Here is a 22,173-nt window from a genome sequence, read left to right on the forward strand (position 1 = left end):
GTGCTATATGTGCTAAAGCCAAAGTGGAGCCCGATAGAAATTTATGTACTAATTGCATTGATGCTACTTTAAATAAAAGTCAATCTGTACAAATTGAACATCTTTCACCAAATAACGAGGGGAGAGTTATACCGACTAACTCGCCTCACGTGTCAGTACCTGCATCTCCCGCTCGGGAGGTGCGTGATATTGTAGCGCCGAGTACATCAGGGCGGCCATTACAAATCACATTACAGGATATGGCTAATGTTATGACTGAAGTTTTGGCTAAATTACCACAACTTAGAGGTAAGCGTGATCACTCTGGGGTGAGAACAGAGTGCGCTGTTGATAATAGGGCCATGTCTGATACTGCGTCACAGTATGCTGAACATGAGGACGGAGAGCTTCAATCTGCAGGTGACGGTTCTGATCCCAATAGAATGGATTCAGACATTTCTAATTTTAAGTTTAAACTCGAAAACCTCCGTGTACTGTTAGGGGAGGTATTAGCAGCTCTGAATGATTGTAACACCGTTGCAATCCCAGAGAAATTATGTAGGCTGGATAGATACTATGCGGTACCGGCGAGTACTGACGTATTTCCTATACCTAAGAGGCTTACAGAGATAATTACTAAGGAGTGGGATAGGCCCGGTGTACCCTTTTCCCCCCCTCCTGTGTTTAGAAAAATGTTTCCAATAGACGCCACCACACGGGACTTATGGCAGACGGTCCCTAAGGTGGAGGGAGCGGTTTCTACTCTGGCTAAGCGTACCACTATCCCGGTGGAGGATAGCTGTGCCTTTTCAGATCCAATGGATAAAAAATTAGAGGGTTACCTTAAGAAAATGTTTGTTCAACAAGGTTTTATATTGCAACCCCTTGCATGTATTGCGTCTGTCACGGCCGCGGCCGCCTTTTGGTCCGAGTCCCTGGAAGAGACTCTTGACTCAATAACTATAGATGAGATTTCAAACATGCTTAAGACACTTAAGCTAGCTAATTCATTTATTTCGGATGCCGTAGTACATTTAACTAAACTTACGGCTAAGAATTCCGGATTCGCCATTCAGGCACGCAGAGCACTGTGGCTAAAATCCTGGTCAGCTGACATTACTTCTAAATCTAAATTACTTAACATACCTTTCAAAGGGCAGACCTTATTCGGGCCTGGGTTGAAAGAAATTATCGCTGACATTACAGGAGGTAAAGGCCATGCCCTGCCTCAAGACAGAGCCAAACCTAAGGCTAGACAGTCTAATTTTCGTTCCTTTCGTAATTTCAAGGCAGGAGCAGCATCAACTTCCTCTGCACCAAAACAGGAAGGAGCTGTTGCTCGCTACAGACAAGGCTGGAGACCTAACCAGTCCTGGAACAAGGGCAAGCAGGCCAGGAAACCTGCTGCTGCCCCTAAGACAGCATGAATTGAGGGCCCCCGATCCGGGAACGGATCTAGTGGGGGGCAGACTTTCTCTCTTCGCCCAGGCTTTGGCAAGAGATGTCCAGGATCCCTGGGCGTTAGAGATCATATCTCAGGGATATCTTCTGGACTTCAAATCCTCTCCCCCAAAAGGGAGATTTCATCTGTCAAGGTTGTCAACAAACCAAATAAAGAAAGAGGCGTTTCTACGCTGTGTACAAGATCTTTTACTAATGGGAGTGATCCATCCGCGGTCGGAACACGGACAGGGGTTTTACTCAAATCTGTTTGTGGTTCCCAAAAAAGAGGGAACTTTCAGGCCAATCTTGGATTTAAAGATCCTAAACAAATTCCTAAGAGTTCCATCGTTCAAAATGGAAACTATTCGGACAATTCTACCCATGATCCAAAAGGGTCAGTACATGACCACAGTGGATTTAAAGGATGCTTACCTTCACATACCGATTCACAAGGATCATTACCGGTATCTAAGGTTTGCCTTCCTAGACAGGCATTACCAGTTTGTAGCTCTTCCATTCGGATTAGCTACGGCTCCAAGAATCTTCAGAAAGGTTCTGGGTGCTCTTCTGGCGGTACTAAGACCGCGAGGAATTTCGGTAGCTCCGTACCTAGACGACATTCTGATACAAGCTTCAAGCTTTCAAACTGCCAAGTCTCATACAGAGTTAGTACTGGCATTTCTAAGGTCGCATGGATGGAAGGTGAACGAAAAGAAGAGTTCTCTCTTTCCACTCACAAGAGTTCCCTTCTTGGGGACTCTTATAGATTCTGTAGAAATGAAGATCTACCTGACAGAAGACAGGTTAACAAAGCTTCAAAATGCATGCCGTGTCCTTCATTCCATTCAACACCCGTCAGTGGCTCAATGCATGGAGGTAATCGGCTTGATGGTAGCGGCAATGGACATAGTACCCTTTGCACGCCTACATCTCAGACCGCTGCAATTGTGCATGCTAAGTCAGTGGAATGGGGATTACTCAGACTTGTCCCCTACTCTGAATCTGGATCAAGAGACCAGAAATTCTCTTCTATGGTGGCTTTCTCGGCCACATCTGTCCAGGGGGATGCCGTTCAGCAGGCCAGATTGGACAATTGTAACAACAGACGCCAGCCTACTAGGTTGGGGCGCTGTCTGGAATTCTCTGAAGGCTCAGGGACCATGGACTCAGGAGGAGAGTCTCCTGCCAATAAACATTCTGGAATTGAGAGCAGTTCTCAATGCCCTTCTGGCTTGGCCCCAGTTAACAACTCGGGGGTTCATCAGGTTTCAGTCGGACAACATCACGACTGTAGCTTACATCAACCATCAAGGAGGGACAAGAAGCTCCCTAGCAATGATGGAAGTATCAAAGATAATTCGCTGGGCAGAGTCTCACTCTTGCCACCTGTCAGCAATCCACATCCCGGGAGTGGAGAACTGGGAGGCGGATTTCCTAAGTCGTCAGACTTTTCATCCGGGGGAGTGGGAACTTCATCCGGAGGTCTTTGCCCAAATACTTCAACGTTGGGGCAAACCAGAGATAGATCTCATGGCGTCTCGACAGAACGCCAAGCTTCCTTGTTACGGGTCCAGATCCAGGGATCCGGGAGCGGTTCTGATAGATGCTTTGACAGCACCTTGGACCTTCGGGATGGCTTATGTGTTTCCACCCTTCCCGATGCTTCCTCGATTGATTGCCAGAATCAAACAGGAGAGAGCATCGGTGATTCTAATAGCGCCTGCGTGGCCACGCAGGACTTGGTATGCAGATCTAGTGGACATGTCATCCTGTCCACCTTGGTCTCTGCCTCTGAGACAGGACCTTCTGATCCAGGGTCCCTTCAAACATCAAAATCTAATTTCTCTGAAGCTGACTGCTTGGAAATTGAACGCTTGATTTTATCAAAACGTGGTTTTTCTGAGTCAGTAATTGATACCTTAATACAGGCTAGGAAGCCTGTTACCAGAAAGATTTACCATAAAATATGGCGTAAATACTTATATTGGTGCGAATCCAAGAGTTACTCATGGAGTAAGGTTAGGATTCCTAGGATATTGTCTTTTCTACAAGAAGGTTTAGAAAAGGGTTTATCCGCTAGTTCCTTAAAGGGACAGATTTCAGCTCTGTCCATTCTTTTACACAAACGTCTGTCAGAGGTTCCGGACGTTCAAGCTTTTTGTCAGGCTTTAGCTAGGATCAAGCCTGTGTTTAAAACTGTTGCTCCACCATGGAGTTTGAACTTAGTTCTTAATGTTTTACAGGGTGTTCCGTTTGAACCCCTTCATTCCATTGATATCAAGCTGTTATCTTGGAAAGTTCTGTTTTTAATGGCTATTTCCTCGGCTCGAAGAGTCTCTGAGTTATCTGCCTTACATTGTGATTCTCCTTATCTGATTTTTCATTCAGACAAGGTAGTTCTGCGTACTAAACCTGGGTTCTTACCTAAGGTGGTCACTAACAGGAATATCAATCAAGAGATTGTTGTTCCATCTTTGTGTCCCAATCCTTCTTCGAAGAAGGAACGTCTTCTACACAATCTAGATGTAGTCCGTGCCCTGAAATTTTATCTACAGGCAACTAAGGATTTTCGACAAACGTCTTCCCTGTTTGTCGTTTATTCTGGTCAGAGGAGAGGTCAAAAAGCTTCGGCTACCTCTCTCTCTCTCTTTTTGGCTTCGTAGCATAATACGTTTAGCCTATGAGACTGCTGGACAGCAGCCTCCTGAAAGAATTACAGCTCATTCTACTAGAGCTGTGGCTTCCACTTGGGCCTTTTAGAACGAGGCATCTGTTGAACAGATTTGCAAGGCTGCAACTTGGTCTTCTCTTCATACTTTTTCCAAATTTTACAAATTTGACACTTTTGCTTCTTCGGAGGCTGTTTTTGGGAGAAAGGTTCTTCAGGCAGTGGTTCCTTCCGTATAAAGAGCTTGCCTGTCCCTCCCGTCATCCGTGTACTTTAGCTTTGGTATTGGTATCCCAGAAGTAATGATGACCCGTGGACTGACCACACTTAACAGGAGAAAACAAAATTTATGCTTACCTGATAAATTCCTTTCTCCTGTAGTGTGGTCAGTCCACGGCCCGCCCTGTTTTTATGGCAGGTCTAAATTTTTAAATTATACTCCAGTCACCACTGCACCCTTTGGCTTCTCCTTTCTCGTTGGTTCTCGGTCGAATGACTGGGTGTGACGTAGAGGGGAGGAGCTATATGGCAGCTCTGCTGGGTGAATCCTCTTGCACTTCCTGTTGGGGAGGAGTTAATATCCCAGAAGTAATGATGACCCGTGGACTGACCACACTACAGGAGAAAGGAATTTATCAGGTAAGCATAAATTTTGTTTTTTGTCAGGCTCTGACTAGAATCAAGCCTGTGTTTCGACCAATTGCTCCTCCATGGAGTTTGAATTTAGTTCTTAAAGTTCTTCAAGAGGTTCCGTTTGTACCTATGCATTCCATATATATTAAGTTATTATCTTGGAAAGTTTTGTTTTTGGTTGCTATTTCTTCTGCCCGCAGAGTTTCTGAGCTTTCGGAATTACAATGTGATTCTCCTTATCTTATTTTCCATGCGGATAAGGTAGTGTTACGTACCAATTTTTGGTATTGAAGAGCTATGAACTATGCGTTGTGTGGTATGCTAAAAAAGTCTATAGAAGCTTTCTCTATGCTTCAAAAGGATTGGAACGTATGTAGTAAAGATTAGACTTCCTAGTGCTCAAAGCAAATACCTCATAAGGAAAGAGTTAATACAAACGAGATAGGTAAAAATATAAATATTTAATATGACTGAAAAAATATATCTGAAAAAATATATATAAAAGTTAATCAATAAAAAGAATTTGCTCAGTTAGTAAATGGATATTTCTTAGTGTCTTAAAACTTCATTAGATGTAGGTTGGCCAACCTCGTTATACTTAAAAGTATTAAATAAACCAATATGTTGTGTAAAAGAGCTGAATTGTGACTTCAATGTAAATTTTGAGCTAATTGGGACTAATGAGTGAACAGTGTATATTTAATATTGGATATTTGGTTTTGGTGTGAGCTGTATACCCAATAATGCGAATATTTACTAGTTAATTATAGACATATAGTTGCATTTATAGTGAATCTATAATAATGCTTTGTAGCGTCTATGTTGCTGAAAGTATGCAAGATGTGTAGCGGTCGGTGTGATATAAAGTCTATGATCTTTATATAAGACCGTATATATAGCGCTAATAAGGAAGATTAGATGGTGTCTGCTAGCGTGTTAGTGGCAGATACAAGTATGTGCACGAGTTACAAGATCCGATATTCGTTAAGGTTAATAAATCAACATCAAACTGTATAATAAAAGCTTTGAGATGGTGGTTTGTAAACAGTCCTTAAGTCTCGTAGTTAGGCACAATGGAATGTAAGTGGTTCCGTGGTTACTGTTAGCACGAGAAGCATGAACGATTTCTTTAAGGTTTAAATGTATCTTTGGTTGAAGGGTATATATACGCTTTTCAGTAGCGTCTGTACCAATATTCCTGTGAAAGTACTTGTAAAGGATTTCTGACCTGTTTAGTTCCAGTTGTCTTACTGAAACAAGATCGCCGCTCCTGGAGCATTTCACCCGCAGTGGGTCTCGTTTCAGCCGCTTACTCCCCAGGAGATTCAAAATCATGCGCCTTGTGTGCAGGCTTCCCCTGATTGGTCCTTGGGGGATGTGCAGCCGGCTCTGCTCGCTCAGGGTTGTTGTGTTCCTTCTGGCTCTATCGGTCGATCTGTTAAATGATTATTCTTTTTCTTTGTTGCCGTATATGACCCACAAAAAGTTGATGGTTTAGTGATAGGAGATGATGTTCCACTCTCCTGTGGAATTTAGCACTCAGAGGATTTGCAAGGCGTTTCAGCTGTAAAATTCAACCTTTGTCAAGCTTGACAAAGGCTTAATAAAGATTATTTTTATTGTTTAACTTTTTATTGATTAACTTTTATATATATTTTTTCAGATATATTTTTTCAGTCATATTAAATATTTATATTTTTACCTATCTTGTTTGTATTAACTCTTTCCTTATGGGGTATTTGCTTTGAGCACTAGGAAGTCTAATCTTTACTGCAAGTGTTACGTACCAAACCTGGTTTTCTTCCTAAGGTTGTTTCAACTAAAAATATTAATCAGGAGATTGTTGTTCCTTCCTTGTGTCCTAATCCTTCTTCTAAGAAGGAGCGACTGTTACATAATTTGGACGTTGTCCGTTCCTTGAAGTTTTACTTACAGGCAATTAAGGAGTTTCGTCAATCTTCTTCCCTTTTTGTTGTTTTCTCTGGGAAGCGTAGGGGTCGTAAAGCTATGGCTACCTCTCTTTCTTTTTGGCTGAAGAGTATCATCCGTTTTGCATATGAGACTGCTGGACAGCAGCCTCCTGAATGAATTACGGCTCATTCCACTAGGGCTGTGGCTTCCTCATGGGCATTTAAAAAAAAATGATACTTTTGCCTCGTCTGAGGCTGTTTTTGGGAGAAAGGTTCTTCAAGCAGTGGTGCCTTGCGTTTAGGTTCCCTGTCTTGTCCCTCCGATTTCATCCATGTCCTATAGCTTTGGTATTGTATCCCACAAGTAAGGATAAAATCCGTGGACTCATCGTATATTGTAAAAGAAAAGGAAATTTATTCTTACCTGATAAATTTGTTTCTTTTATAAGGTATGACGAGTCCACAAATTCATCCTTTACTTGTGGGATATTATCCTCCTGCTAACAGGAAGTGGCAAAGAGCACCACAGCAGAGCTGTCTATATAGCTCCACCCCCAGTCATTCTCTTTGCCTACTTCTAAGTACTAGGAAGGATAAAGTGAAAGAGGTGATAAAATATTAGTTTTTAAATTCTTCAAGCAAGAGTTTTTTGTTTTAAATGGTACCGGTGTGTACTATTTACTCTCAGGCAGCAGATGGATGAAGACTTCTGCCTGGAGGATGATGATCTTAGCATTTGTCACTAAGATCCAGTACAGTTCCCACAGAGGCTGAGGGGTACAAGAAACTTCAGTGTGAGGAACGTTTTCATGCTATATAGCAGTGAGGTATGTTCAGTCATTTTTTCTGGAGAGACTGTGTATTTCAGAAAGGCTGACAGTATCCCCATGAGGGTAAGGGTAAGCAGTAATCCTAATAGCTATAGAAGGGCATTACTAAGCTTGCAATAAGGGGCTAATTAAAAAATGGTTGACACTGAGTTTTTGAATGTTTGTGGTGCAAACGTTTTGTAACTGGGAGTGCTTTAACGTTTTGTGGGCAATAATGTTTTTTGGGCAACTTTATTGAGGGTACACTTGGCTTATTTTTTAGGTCTCAGAACCCACATGGCTAATTTAAAACCCCTCTGGTGCGGTTCTTTGAGGCTGTAGAGACATTGAGTGAGATGGGCGGGGCCTATTTTTACGCCTCAGATGCACAGTTTTCACTCAGCAAGCAGCAAGCTCCAACTCCTGAGGGCCCTTGTGGATGTTTTGGGCCAAATCGAAGCTTTAACCCCATATTTACAATCCCTGAGGGCAGGTAGGCGCCACAGCAGGGCTGTGGCGAAGTGCGGGTGGTGTTTTTTCCGGATTTAGGCCTTATTTCAATCCGGTTTGCACATTAAAGGGTTAAATGTTTTATTTTCTTGTGGGGCAAACTTAACTACCCAGATTGAGTCTGGTATCAAAAATTTGGAAAGTTTGGTGTATTTTAAAGCCGTTTTCCAGAACGTGTATGCTTTTATCCTCTTAAAGGCGCAGTACCGTTTTTTAAGATTGTTGTTTTTTCACTAAATCAAGCTTGTTTGTAGTCATTACTAGCCTGTTCAACATGTCTGACATTGAGGAAAGTCATTGTTCAATATGTTTAGAAGCCATTGTGGAACCCCCACTTAGAATGTGTCCCTCATGCACTGAAAGGTCAATAAATTGCAAAGAACATATTTTAGCTACTAAAAGTATGTTGCAGGATGATTCTCAGTCAGAAGGGAATCAGGTTATGCCATCTAATTCTCCCCAAGTGTCACAACCATTAACGCCCGCACAAGCGACGCCAAGTACTTCTAGTGCGTCTAATTCTTTCACCCTGCAAGATATGGCCGCAGTTATGAATACTACCCTCACAGAGGTTTTATCTAAGCTGCCTGGGTTGCAGGAGAAGCGCAGTAGGTCTGGTGTGAGAACAAATGCTGAGCCCTCTGACGCTTTATTATCCATATCCGATGTACCCTCACAATATTCTAAGTTGGGGTGAGGGATTTGCTGTCTGATTTCTGATTCAGGAAAGATGTTCCCTCAGACAGACTCAGATATGACGGCTTTTAAATTTAAACTAGAACACCTCCGCTTGTTGCTCAGGGAGGTTTTAGCGACTCTGGATGATTGTGACCCTATTGTAGTTCCAGAGAAATTGTTTAAAATGGACAGATTTCTAGAGGTTCCTGCCTACACTGATGTTTTTCCAGTCCCTAAGAGGATTTCGGACATTGTTACTATGGAGTGGGATAGACCAGGTATTCCGTTCGCTGCCCTTCCTACTTTTAAGAAAATGTTTCCCATATCAGACACCATGCAGGACTCGTGGCAGACGGTCCCTAAGGTGGAGGGAGCTATTTCTACCCTGGCTAAGCGTACAACTATACCTATTGAGGACAGTTGTGTTTTCAAAGATCCTATGGATATAAAATGAGAGGGTCTCCTTAAGAAAATATTTGTTCATCAGGGTTTTCTTCTCCAACCTATAGCGTGCATTGTTCCTGTAACTACTGCAGCTGCTTTTTGGTTCGAGGCTCTGGAGGAGACTCTTCAGGTTGCGACCCCATTAGATGATATTCTGGATAGAATTAGGGCTCTCAAGATAGCTAATTCTTTCATTACAGATGCCGCTTTTCAACTGGCTAAATTAGCGGCAAAGAATTCAGGTTTTGCCATTTTAGCGCGTAGAGCGTTATGGCTTAAGTCCTGGTCTGCTGATGTGTCCTCAAAATCTAAGCTTTTAGCCATCCCTTTCAAAGGTAAGACCCTATTCAGGCCTGAACTGAAAGAGATAATTTCAGACAAAACTGGAGGGAAAGGCCGTGCCCTTCCTCAGGATAAGACAAATAAGATGAGGACCAAACAAAATAATTTTCGTTCTTTTCGAAACTTCAAAGGTGGTCCCTCTACCTATTCCCCTGCTGCAAAACCAGAGGGGAATTTTGCTCAATCCAAGTCAGTCTGGAGACCTAACCAGTCTTGGAGCAAGGGTAAACATGCCAAGAAGACCGCTGCTGCCACCAAGACAGCATGAAGGGGTAGCCCCCGATCCGGGACTGGATCTAGTAGGGGGCAGACTTTCTCTCTTTGCTCAGGCTTGGGCAAGAGACGTTCAGGACTCCTGGGCTTTAGAAATCGTAACCCAGGGGTATCTTCTAGATTTTAAAGATTCTCCTCCAAGGGGGAGATTCCATCTTTCTCAATTGTCTGCAAACCAGACAAAAAGAGAGGCATTCTTACGCTGTGTAGATGACCTATATACCATGGGAGTGATCCGCCCAGTTCCGAAAGCAGAACAGGGGCAGGGGTTTTACTCCAATCTGTTTGTGCTTCCCAAAAAAGAGGGAACCTTCAGACCAATTTTAGATCTCAAGATCCTAAACAAATTCCTCAGAGTACCATCTTTCAAGATGGAGACCATTCAGACTATTTTATCAATAATCCACATTGATCATCACCAGTTCCTCAGGTTCGCCTTTCTGGACAAGCATTACCAGTTTGTGGCTCTTCCCTTTGGGTTGTCCACAGCTCAAAGAATTTTCACAAAGATGCCACAGTCCCTTCTGGCGGTTCTAAGGCCGCGGGGCATAGCAGTGGCGCCTTATCTGGACGATATCTTAATTCAGGCGTCGACTTACCAACTAGCCAAGTCTCACACGGACATCGTGTTGGCTTTCCTAAGATCTCACGGGTGGAAGGTGAAGGTAAAAAAGAGTTCACTTATCCCTCTCACAAGAGTTCCATTCCTGGGAACTCTGATAGATTCGGCGGACATGAAAATTTTTCTAACAGAATTCAGGAAATCAAAAATTTTAACCACCTACCGAGCTCTTCATTCCATTCCTCGGCCGTCAATGGCTCAGTGTATGGAGGTAATCGGACTAATAGTAGCGGCAATGGACATAGTTCCAGACCACTGCAACTATGCATGCTCAAACAGTGGAATGGGCATTATGCAGATTTATCTCCTCAGATAATCTGGATCAAGAGACCAGAGACTCTCTTCTTTGGTGGTTGTCTCAGGATCATCTGTTCCTTGGGAATGTGTTTCCGCAGGCCAGCGTGGGTCATAGTGACGACGGACGCCAGCCTATTGGGCTGGGGTGCAGTCTGGAATTCCCTGAAAGCACAGGGTTTGTGGACTCAGGAGGTGGCTCTCCTCCCGATAAATATTCTAGAACTGAAAGTGATATTCAACGCGCTTCAGGCGTGGCCTCAGCTGGCTTCGGCCAGGTTCATAAGATTCCAGTCGGACAATATCACGACTGTAGCATATATCAATCATCAGGGGGGAACAAAGAGTTCTCTAGCGATGATAGAGGTTACCAAAATAATTTGATGGGCAGAGACCCACTCTTGCCATCTATCAGCAATATATATCCCAGGAGTGGAAAACTGGGAAGCGGATTTTCTAAGTCGTCAGACTTTTCATCCGGGGGGGTGGGAACTCCATCCGAAGGTGTTTGCACAATTGATTCAGCAATGGGGCACACCAGAATTGGATCTGATGGCATCTCGTCAGAACGCCAAACTTCCTTGTTACGGGTCCTAGTCAAGGGATTCTCAGGCAGTACTGATAGATGCTCTAGCAGTAACCTGGTCGTTCAACCTGGCTTATGTGTTTCCACCATTTCCTCTCCTTTCTCGTTTGATTGCCAGAATCACACAGGAGAGAGCTTCTGTGATTTTGATAGCACCTGTGTGGCCACGCAGGACTTGGTATGCAGACCTGGTGGACATGTCATCTCTTCCACCATGGACTCTGCCACTGAGGCAGGACCTTCTGATTCAAGGTCCGTTCCAGCATCCAAATCTAGTTTCTCTGCGGCTGACTGCTTGGAGATTGAACGCTTGATTTTATCTAAGCGGGGTTTCTCTGATTCGGTCATAGATACCTTGATTCAGGCTCGAAAGCCTGTCACTAGGAAAATGTATCATAAGATATAGCGTAAATATCTTTATTGGTGCGAATCCAAAGGCTACTCATGGAGTAAGATCAGGATTCCTAGGATTTTTTCCTTTCTCCAAGAAGGATTGGAGAAGGGGCTATCAGCTAGTTCCTTAAAGGGACAGATATCTGCTTTATCAATTCTACTGCACAAGCGTCTGGCAGTTTTTCCAGACGTTCAGTCGTTCTGTCAGGCTTTAGTTAAAGTCAAGCCTGTGTTTAATCCTGTTGCTCCGCTATGGAGTTTGAATTTATGTTACGACACACGAACAAAGGCACCACACGGGCTGTTTCCCTGTTATTATATAATTTAAACTAAATATTTGTTAATTTGTAAAGTTTATATTATGTAGGGAATGGTGCTAAATGCATGAAAGTAAATTTTCCAAAAAGACAAAGAAGACTCTCACAAAGATGTGGATATCTCCTGAAAGTATGCACATATAAGCACTCTTAGCCTAGACTTAAAGGCAGTTTATCCAAACCGGGTAAAAATAAAATATAACTTTTATTATGAAATGCACTTAAAATAAGGGTAACACACAAATTAAAATCGACACTAACACTTGCATGTGATTAGACTGTATATATTCTCTTGGGTGGAAGACTGTAATATCGAAGGCCTGAAATATTAATCTTTGTTCCCCCAGAGTAATACTATTTTGGCTGTGCTATACTTGGACAAATGGGTCCCACAATAATGTGTATGTTAAATCAATCTTATAACATACACTCTCCCAATAATTATTTGGGTACCCTGGTAATCCCAGTATCTGTTGTTTGGGTACCCTGGTAATTCCCGTATGTGTCCTATTAGCCAGTAATGATTTTTTGCACCCTCTCTGGTTGTTATACCTGAGAGTTGTTATTTATAGAACAGCATATGCAGTTTTTCTGCTTAATACGGTAGTGTTGGTTACAGTGCTGTGTGGATTATTAATTCTTAAGTTGTCAGAAAATTGTTGCACTGTGATGTGTGAATACGTGTTATAATAGGTGTTTTTAATTTCTGCACAACTCAGATATTATGCTAAATCTTGAAACGCTGTCTGTTATAATTATTATTACACTTTTTTACTTAAGCGTTTTTGAAGCCGTAACTTTCTCAGCACTTCCCCAAAAGAGCACAGTTTATATTCCTCTGTATGTGTTAAAAAACATTCACTTGCCCGTGTCTTTATTTCTAGAGAACAAATACCTCTATTACCAATATCAGTATTGTATATCTTAGGTAGTATGTGCCTCCTTAGTTTTTTAGGCAGTGTTTTAATTGTAATGGAATATTTTCTCTCTGTTGCCTCTTGGGACACTGTTGTGTTTGGCTCTGTGTACGCTATTCACCGTGCCTTAGGAGAACAAACGTTACGTTTACCACATAGCCTTAAATTCTGTCAGCTTCTATTACAGATATCTCTGTTAATGTATTTGAACTGCAAATGCGTTTACTGAGCTTTCTATATATCTAATCCTCTCTGGTAAAGTATAAGGGTGAATTTAGTTCTTAAAGTTCTTCAAGGGGCTCCGTTTGAACCTATGCATTCCATAGATATTAAGCTTCTATCTTGGAAAGTTCTGTTTTTAGTGGCTATCTCTTCGGCTCGAAGAGTTTCTGAACTATCTGCATTACAATGCGACTCGCCTTATCTTGTTTTCCATGCTGATAAAGTGGTTTTGCGTACCAAACCTGGATTCCTTCCTAAGGTTGTTACTAATAGGAATATCAATCAGGAAATTGTTGTTCCTTCTCTGTGTCCTAATCCTTCCTCTAAGAAGGAGCGTCTGTTGCACAACTTGGACATGGTTTGTGCTTTGAAGTTTTACTTGCAAGCAACCAAAGATTTCCGTCAAACATCTTCTTTGTTTGTTGTCTATTCCCGAAAACGTAGAGGTCAAAAAGCTATGGCTACCTCTCTTTCTTTTTGGCTTAAAAGCATCATCCGTTTGGCATACGAGACTGCTGGACAGCAGCCTCCTGAAAGGATTACAGCTCACTCTACTAGAGCGGTGGCTTCCACATGGGCTTTTAAAAATTATGCTTCTGTTGAACAGATTTCTATGGCTGCGACTTGGTCTTCGCTCCATACTTTTTCCAAATTTTCCAAATTTGTTACTTTTGCTTCTTCAGAGGCTATTTTTGGGAGTAAAGTTCTTCAAGCAGTGGTGCCTTCTGTTTAACCATCTGTCTTGTCCCTCCCGTTCATCCGTGTCCTGTAGCTTTGGTATTGTATCCCACAAGTAAAGGATGAATCCGTGGACTCGTACCTTATAGAAGAAAAGTAAATTTTTGCTTACCTGATAAATTAATTTCTTCTATGGTACGACGAGTCCACGGCCCGCCCTGTCATTTTAAGACAGATTATATTTTGTTTAATTTTAACCTTCAGTCACCTCTGCACCTTTTAGTTTCTCCTTTTTCTTCCTGTACCTTCGGTCGAATGACTGGGGGTGGAGCTAAGGGAGGGGCTATATAGGCAGCTCTGCTGTGGTGCTCTTTGCCACTTCCTGTTAGCAGGAGGATAATATCCCACAAGTAAAGGATGAATCCGTGGACTCGTCGTACCATAGAAGAAATTCATTTATCAGGTAAGCATAAATTTACTTTTCTTTTACGATACGATGAGTCCACTGCCCTCCCTGTTTTTATGAGACAGGTCTTTATTTTTGTTAAACTTCAGTCACCTCTGCTCCTTGGCTTTTCCTTTCTCTTCCTAACTTCGGTCGAATGACTGGGTTGGGAGGGAAGGGAGGAGCTATTTATGCAGCTCTGCTGTGGAGCTCTTTGCCTCCTCCTGCTGACCAGGTGGCGATATCCCACAAGTACGGATGAAATCCGTGGACTCATCGTATCGTAAAAGAAACAAATATATCAGGTAAGAATACATTTCCTTTTTTACGCTGAAATTTTCTTCTTAAATGGAAAAAGTCCACAGCTGCATTTATTACTTTTGGGAAATTAGAACCTGGCCACCAGGAGGAGGCAAAGACAACCCAGCCAAAGGCTTAAATAATCCTCCCACTCCCCTCATCCCCCAGTCATTCTTTGCCTTTCGTCCCAGGAGGATGGCAGAGAAGTGTCAGAATTTTTAATTTTTGTTTTTTGTCTCTTATGGAGGGTAGTACTCTTCGGCATGGGACAGGAGTTTTAAGTAGTCCTGTTAGTCTCTCAGTGAGGGCTTGGATGAAAGTTAGAGTCCGGAGATGCAGGGAGAGTCTTTCTGCGAAACCATCACGACTCAGAATAACAGCTCCTCAAGCAATCGGCGTTGTCGAACTTTGCTCCACTGCCATGTTTTTTCTCTCTAGTCCATGGCGGAGGCGATGCTACTATCCATCACACTTGAAAGGCCGTGTTCCTGTTCCATGGCGTAGATTCCGGTAAGATTGTTACATTTTACTTTATTCTCAATGTACTGTAATGTGAATGTTTTCCCGAGAGGCTACCACCTTGCGGGTCTAAATAAATATCATAAGGGTCTCGGTGAGTCTCTTGTAGTATCTTGGAATTGAGGGTTAATATCTCCTGAGGGGGGTTATTGAATAGGGGGGTTTATAATCATGTTTGTTATGTGATTCAACCTGCTTATGTGTGATGTTTATGGGCTTGTGGCTTGGAACATTGAGGCCTTTGGTAGTGACACAGCCTTTTGGTTGGGCACGCTATTTTGGACTGTACGGTTCACCATGTGTTCGGGCGTGGTTATGTTCCGTTTTCCATTTGCGCATTCCCGACTGTGTGGCGAAGGAAATTTTCTAGTCTACAGGGGTCTGGTCATAGGAGGTGGTGAGTGCCCCAGCCATTGGGGGTGTCACGTGCTGTTTTTGTTTTTACTACTTTAGTCCATATTTATATATCCTCTATCCAGTTATGGAGGATTCTGATGCTGAGACAGTGCTAATTTCAGATTCAGTTACGGAGGATTCTGATACTGAGACTATTTTGATTTCAGATTCTGTGTCCGGTGATGAATCCGGATTGGCCTCGTTGACACTTCTCAACCAGTTTTGTTCCGTATGTCATTTCATAGTTCCTGGTTCCTCGGGCTCGGGAATCAAGGGACTGCTGAGCCATCCGCCTCTGGGGGTCCTGTCCTCCGAGAGGCGAGTTCCCTACCAATTCATACTTCTACACATGCGGGTGACCCAGATTCTGATACCTCCATGCAGGGTGGATGTTCCCCCCGGAGGTTACAGCACGTTTTCACTTCCACATAATGTTGGCGATTGTTCGTCTGCTGAGTCCAGACGTTTATTTGAGTATGTGCTTGTGCCCTATTGTCCCGGGCCTTCCACCTTTGGGAGGGCCTCTACAGTTCCCCGCGGGGGTAACTGTCGCTGAGTGTTTTGCCTTTCGTTACAGGATTGCTTGCCTTCTGTATTGCTCAGACATCGTTACCAGATACTGGGATTTTCAGTCTGCTAATTTGAATGGTGCACCTCATTAGACATATGGTAATGAAGTAATCTCCTGATTGTCATTTGTTTGTGATCTTTCCCAGTTTTGAAAGATAGGGCTCCGTTTGGCTGGTCCTGTGGTCAGGCTTTCGAGTTCTTCTCTCTATCCGGATTCTCTGGATATGCATCCATACCCTTGTGTCTGACTTTTTGGCCAGTTGGGGTGTTTAGTTCTAGGGTAAGGTTTGTCTGAACTATTAGGTGCCTGGACCTGTTTTTCTCCCTGAGACTTCCGGTTGCTGAAGCTTCGCTTGGCCTTTTTCCTGACCCAGTCTTGGGTGGTTTTGGAATCTTGGATCTCAGGGCTGGTCAGGGTGTTCCACAGTAGTGGGAACTGGGGCTATGTCCTTGCTCCATCTACCTAACCTGGTCATGGTTGGCCAGGATTTCTGAGTATTTTTTACTCTTTACCACAGAGTGACCCATGTCATCTGGTGGTTAGCCGTGTGGCTTGAGCCTCAAGGGTGGTTGGTTCATACCAAGCTGCTTGCGTTGGATGTCCAATTTCTGGTGCGCCTTAGGGTTGCATTGATAAGCGGTGGAGGACTGTTTGTTGGGTGACGGTGTCTCCTGGAGGACTGTTGGCTTAGTCAAGGCCATTTGCGGTCTCTAGTTTGGTTTCTGGACTAACTGCAAGTCAGTGTCATTGGGGCTTTTCCTCTTAAAATGCTGTCGGCTTTGGACGAAGCAGGATTTTTTATCGGGTTAAGGTACAGGCTTGGTGCCCTCAGTATGGGCCGCCTATTGTACCCTCCTGTCTTGGCATTCAGTGTCCTCTATAACTTGGGTATTGTTTTCCCAAAAGTAATGAATGCAGCTGTGGACTCTTTCCATTTAAGAAGAAAAACATAAATTATGCTTACCTGATAATTTCCTTTTCTTCTGATGGAAAGAGTCCTCAGCTCCCCACCCATAATTTTATGTGGGGTGTCCTTATTATCTTCTAGCACCTTTCACCCTGATATTTCTTCTACTGTTCCTTTTTCCTCGACAGAATGACTGGGGGATGAGGGGAGTGGGAGGAGTATTTAAGCCTTTGGCTGGGTTGTCTTTGCCTCCTCCTGGTGGCCAGGTTCTTATTTCCCAAAAGTAATGAATGCAGTTAGGTGGGTGTGAGGTAAATTCTGAAGTGCTGATATACTCATCGAACCGATCTGAGATCCATTTCCTCCTTAGAGTGCATTCGAAAGACAGAGGGGTAGACAAGGAGCTTTCAGCCACGCAGTGTGTGGAATGGTCACAGGCCTCCCAGGTGAAATGCAGATTTATCTGCCAATTCCTGGGGTTGCAGTATGCTGTTTTTTATGAGATCCTTGGCATCATGCTTGCACTGCCTCAGATGGACCCATCTATTGGAAGCAGTTGTCTGCAGCTGAGATAAGCACAGTGGACAAAGGTGATAACAGATGAGTAAATTGCTTCTTGATAGCCCACTGGCGGTTAGTATGAACATGTACACATGCTTCACATAGCGTGGACACATAAATACATATGCCACACAACTTATACAATACTCTCAGGCACTTTTTCAAAAACTTCAAATATGGGGTACTGTCTCTTTAAATTTATCAGTTGGGCTTTAGAGCACCCTGGAGTTGCTAGTCACAGCAGTGATGGAATCCACGGATCTATTGTTTTGGGGGGTGGTTTCCCTCATAAAAACAGCTTTTTCTTACCTACACATGGGTTAATATTTTGTGTTCAGTGTAGTAGCTATTTTCTGCACACAGAAAGCGCTCTTGAGGACCCCTGGAGAGGTAAGCTATTTAAATCTATATCTAATTCTAGGCAAAAACTGGACTTACAACATTGCACGCAAACACAGTCACATATTCTCAAGTACGCTAACCTGACATAAAAATATCAATATTTCACATTCCAATGTTGTTAACATAGCACAATATATTCTCTTTATATATATTATATATATATATATATATATATATATATATATATATATATATATTTTATATATATATATATATATATAATTGTGTTTTGGTACAATATATATCTATACACTTATATATATACTGGACTCTATTTAACAAAGTCTGGTGGACCTGATCAGACAGTGCAGATCAGGTCCGCCAGACCTCGCTGAATACGGAGAGCAATACGTTCTCCGTATTCAGCATTGCAACGCCCCCTGCAGACTCGCGACCAATGGGCCGCCAGCAGGGAGGTGTCAATCAACCAACCAATCAATCGACATGTTATGGAGCAGCGGTCTTTGTGACCGGTGTTTCATAACTGCTGTTTCTGGCGAGCCTGCAGGCTCGCCAGAAACACAGGGCATCAAGCTCCTTTGACATATTTAGACATGTATATGTATACATCTCTATGTTAAAGCCCTTTATCTACCTTTTTTTTTCTAACATCTGAGACCTCATATCATTGAGCCCTTATAACTTTTTTGTGCAATATTGTTTTGAATATTTTTTCTTAGGTGGTGTTATCATGAGTTTAACTGTACTTTTTAATATATTTTTTATGTGTTTTGTGACACTTTTTTGTTTCATGAAACAACCAGAGTTCTAAGGTTGCACTATCCCAACACACTCAAGCGATCGCGTTTATGTTCAACTTGTAATACAAGCGAAAAACCCACGATAAACCCCCCTTTTTTTTTTGCATGTAACCGTTAGCCTTTTGTCTTTTGCTTTTTGTTTCTTCTATCTACTTGGCTAAATGTATGACTGAGGATTCAGGGTTAGTGGGAGTGATTTAAAGCTCTGGTATGTTGGGGTGTTTTGCCCCCTCCTAGTGGACTTGAGGGTAATTCCCACATGTGGTGTCTCATGGACTCTCGCCATTAAATAATTTATCAGGTAAGCATAAATTTTGTTTTCCTTTTATGTCCATTAATGTTAAAATTTGCTGCTCATTTCAATCAGTAAATTTCTAGGCAATGCTGCATTGTGTTGCCCCTAAATGAATCCACTATTTCTACCTTACAGTACATGGGTGGTACCAGGTTTCATATCAATCCATTAACCTAGTTCCTCCATGTTTTTTCTTCTAGTAAAGGGATGGGGAACCAGATGTTTCAGAACTATATTTCCCATGATGCTCAACTTGACTTCAGAGTGCCTAAGCATCATGAGTAATTTAGTTCTGAAACATCAGGAGTACCAAGGTTCCCTATCCCTGTTCTAGAACTACTGTTACTAACCTTAAAGGGACAGTCAACACCCGATACTTCATAACTCCATACCTTAGATCAGTAATAGAAGATGCAGCTGCACCGCATCGCATGTTGATGAGCTCTAAGGGTATGGAGTGATCACCCAATATACATATGCTTTTTCCATGTAGATATGGCCGTCAAACTCCCCCCACTGTTACGTAATAACTTTCTTTTTGATTGAATCCTCCAATCATAATCCAATCCTCGGTTGGGGTTAACACGCGTTCACGGAGAATCTCGCATGCCCAATGGATAGCACTTACGATTTTGGCTTGATTTTGCGAGCGGGTAGAAGATAATGCACATGCACATGCGCATTATCAAAACAGCAACGTCACCCTTTCAACAGGAACGAGCAAGGAAAAGATTAGAGAAGGGGACGAAGGAGAAGGGGGAGGAGTTTGTCGGCCATATCTACCTGAAATAAACGTTTGTATTTTGGGTGATCACTCCATACCCTTAGAGCTCATCAACATGCGATGCGGTGCAGCTGCATCTTCTATTACTGATCTAAGGTATGGAGTTATGAAGTATCGGGTGTTGACTGTCCCTTTAATAAATATTGCAGAGTTCTTCTCATCAAAAGGATTCTTTTCAGTAGTTTAGTCAAAAGGCATCCTGTTGTTAACAACTATAGTGTCTCAGATTTCTTTGATGCTGACTCAATCTTTGATGCTGAGCTCAATCTGTGGTTCCCCCAGAGAGTATTCACACCTACCTTTGCTATCACTCTATTTAAACAGAAATATAGACTTTTGTTTGTTTACTTATCAAATCTCTCTCTCTCTCTCTCTCTCTGCGATCATATAAAAAAAAAGTTTTTAAAAAAATGGTAAAATTAGTTGAGGTAAAAAAAAAGTTTCTGTCTAGAGGATGCAAAGAGGATACAATTAATGAGGTTTTGAGGGAAGTCTTGGTGTACACTTAACAGATACATCCATAAGCAAACGAATTAAATGAAGACACATTTAACTATTTTCAAATTACCAGATCCAACATAGACTTGCATAAATGTCGGACTATGCAATATACTTCAATCTTTGTGTGGATTATTTCTCTTGTAAGGTGTATCCAGTCCACGGATCATCCATTACTTGTGGGATATTCTCATTCCCAACAGGAAGTTGCAAGAGGACACCCACAGCAGAGCTGTTATATAGCTCCTCCCCTAACTGCCATATCCAGTCATTCTCTTGCAACTCTCAACATGCATGGAGGTGGTAGGAGAGAGTGGTGAAAAATAGTTAGTTTATTTTCTTCAATCAAAAGTTTGTTATTTTTAAATGGTACCGGAGTTGTACTATTTTATCTCAGGCAGAAATAGAAGAAGAATCTGCCTGAGTTTTCTATGATCTTAGCAGGTTGTAACTAAGATCCATTGCTGTTCTCACATATGTCTGAGGAGAGAGGTAACTTCAGCGGGAGAATGGCGTGCAGTTTACTCTGCTATGAGGTATGTGCAGTTACAATTTTTTCTAGAATTGGAAATGCTAGAAAATGCTGCTGATACCAGATTAATGTAAGTTAAGCCTGAATACAGTGATTTAATAACGACTGGTATCATGCTTACTCTCAGGGGTAATACCCTTATAAAAATGCAATATAAAACGTTTGCTGGCATGTTTAATCGTTTTTATATATGCTTTGGTGATAAAACTTTATTGGGGCCTAGTCTTTTCCACATGGCTGGCTTTATTTTTTGCCTAGAAACAGTTTCCTGCGGCTTTCCACTGTTGTAGTATAAAAGTTACAGTTGGTGCAGTTAAAATTACAAACTGTGACATCCAGCTTCCCTCAGGAGTCCCCTGTATGCTATAGGACATCTCTAAAGGGCTCAAAGTCTTTCCAAAGTCGTTTACTGGGGAAGGTAGGACCACAGCAGGCTGTGGCAATTTGTTGTGTCTGTTAAAAAACGTTTTTTTTTTTATCCGTTTTTGAATTTAGGGGTTAATCATCCATTTGCAAGTGGGTGCAATGCTCTGTTAACTTATTACATACACTGTAAAAATTTCGTTTGATTTCTGCCTTTTTTCACTGTTTTTCAAATTTTGACGAAATTTGTTTCTCTTAAAGGCACAGTACCGTTTTTTATATTTGCTTGTTAACTTGATTTAAACTGTTTTCCAAGCTTGCTAGTCTCATTGCTAGTCTGTACAAACATGTCTGACATAGAGGAAACTATGGTGGAACCCCCTCTTAGAATGTGTACCAAATGTACTGATTTCACTTTAAGCAATAAAGATCATATTCTGTCTTTAAAAAATTTTATCACCAGAGGAATCTGACGAGGGGGAAGTTATGCCGACTAACTCTCCCCACGTGTCAGATCCTTTGACTCCCGCTCAAGGGACTCACGCTCAAAAGGCGCCAAGTACATCTAGGGCGCCCATAGCGATTACTTTACAAGACATGGCGGCAGTCATGGATAATACACTGTCAGCGGTATTAGCCAGACTACCTGAATTTAGAGGTAAGCGAGATAGCTCTGGGGTTAGACGAAATGCAGAGCATACTGACGCTTTAAGAACCATGTCTGATAATGCCTCACAATATGCAGAAGCTAAGGAAGGAGAGCTTCAGTCTGTGGGTGATGTTTCTGACTCAGGAAAGATGATGCAACCTGATTCTGATATTTCTACATTTAAATTTAAGCTTGAACACCTCCGCGTGTTTCTCAGGGAGGTTTTAGCTGCTCTGAATGACTGTGATACAATTGCAGTGCCAGAGAAATTGTGTAGACTGGATAAATACTATGCAGTGCCGGTGTGTACTGATGTTTTTCCAATACCTAAAAGGTTTACAGAAATTATTAATAAGGAATGGGATAGACCAGGTGTGACGTTCTCTTCCCCTCCTATTTTTAGAAAAATGTTTCCAATAGACGCCACCACACGGGACTTATGACAGACAGTTCCTAAGGTGGAGGGAGCAGT

Source organism: Bombina bombina, chromosome 3 (genome assembly GCF_027579735.1).
Source record: "Bombina bombina isolate aBomBom1 chromosome 3, aBomBom1.pri, whole genome shotgun sequence".
Lineage (NCBI taxonomy): Eukaryota > Metazoa > Chordata > Amphibia > Anura > Bombinatoridae > Bombina > Bombina bombina.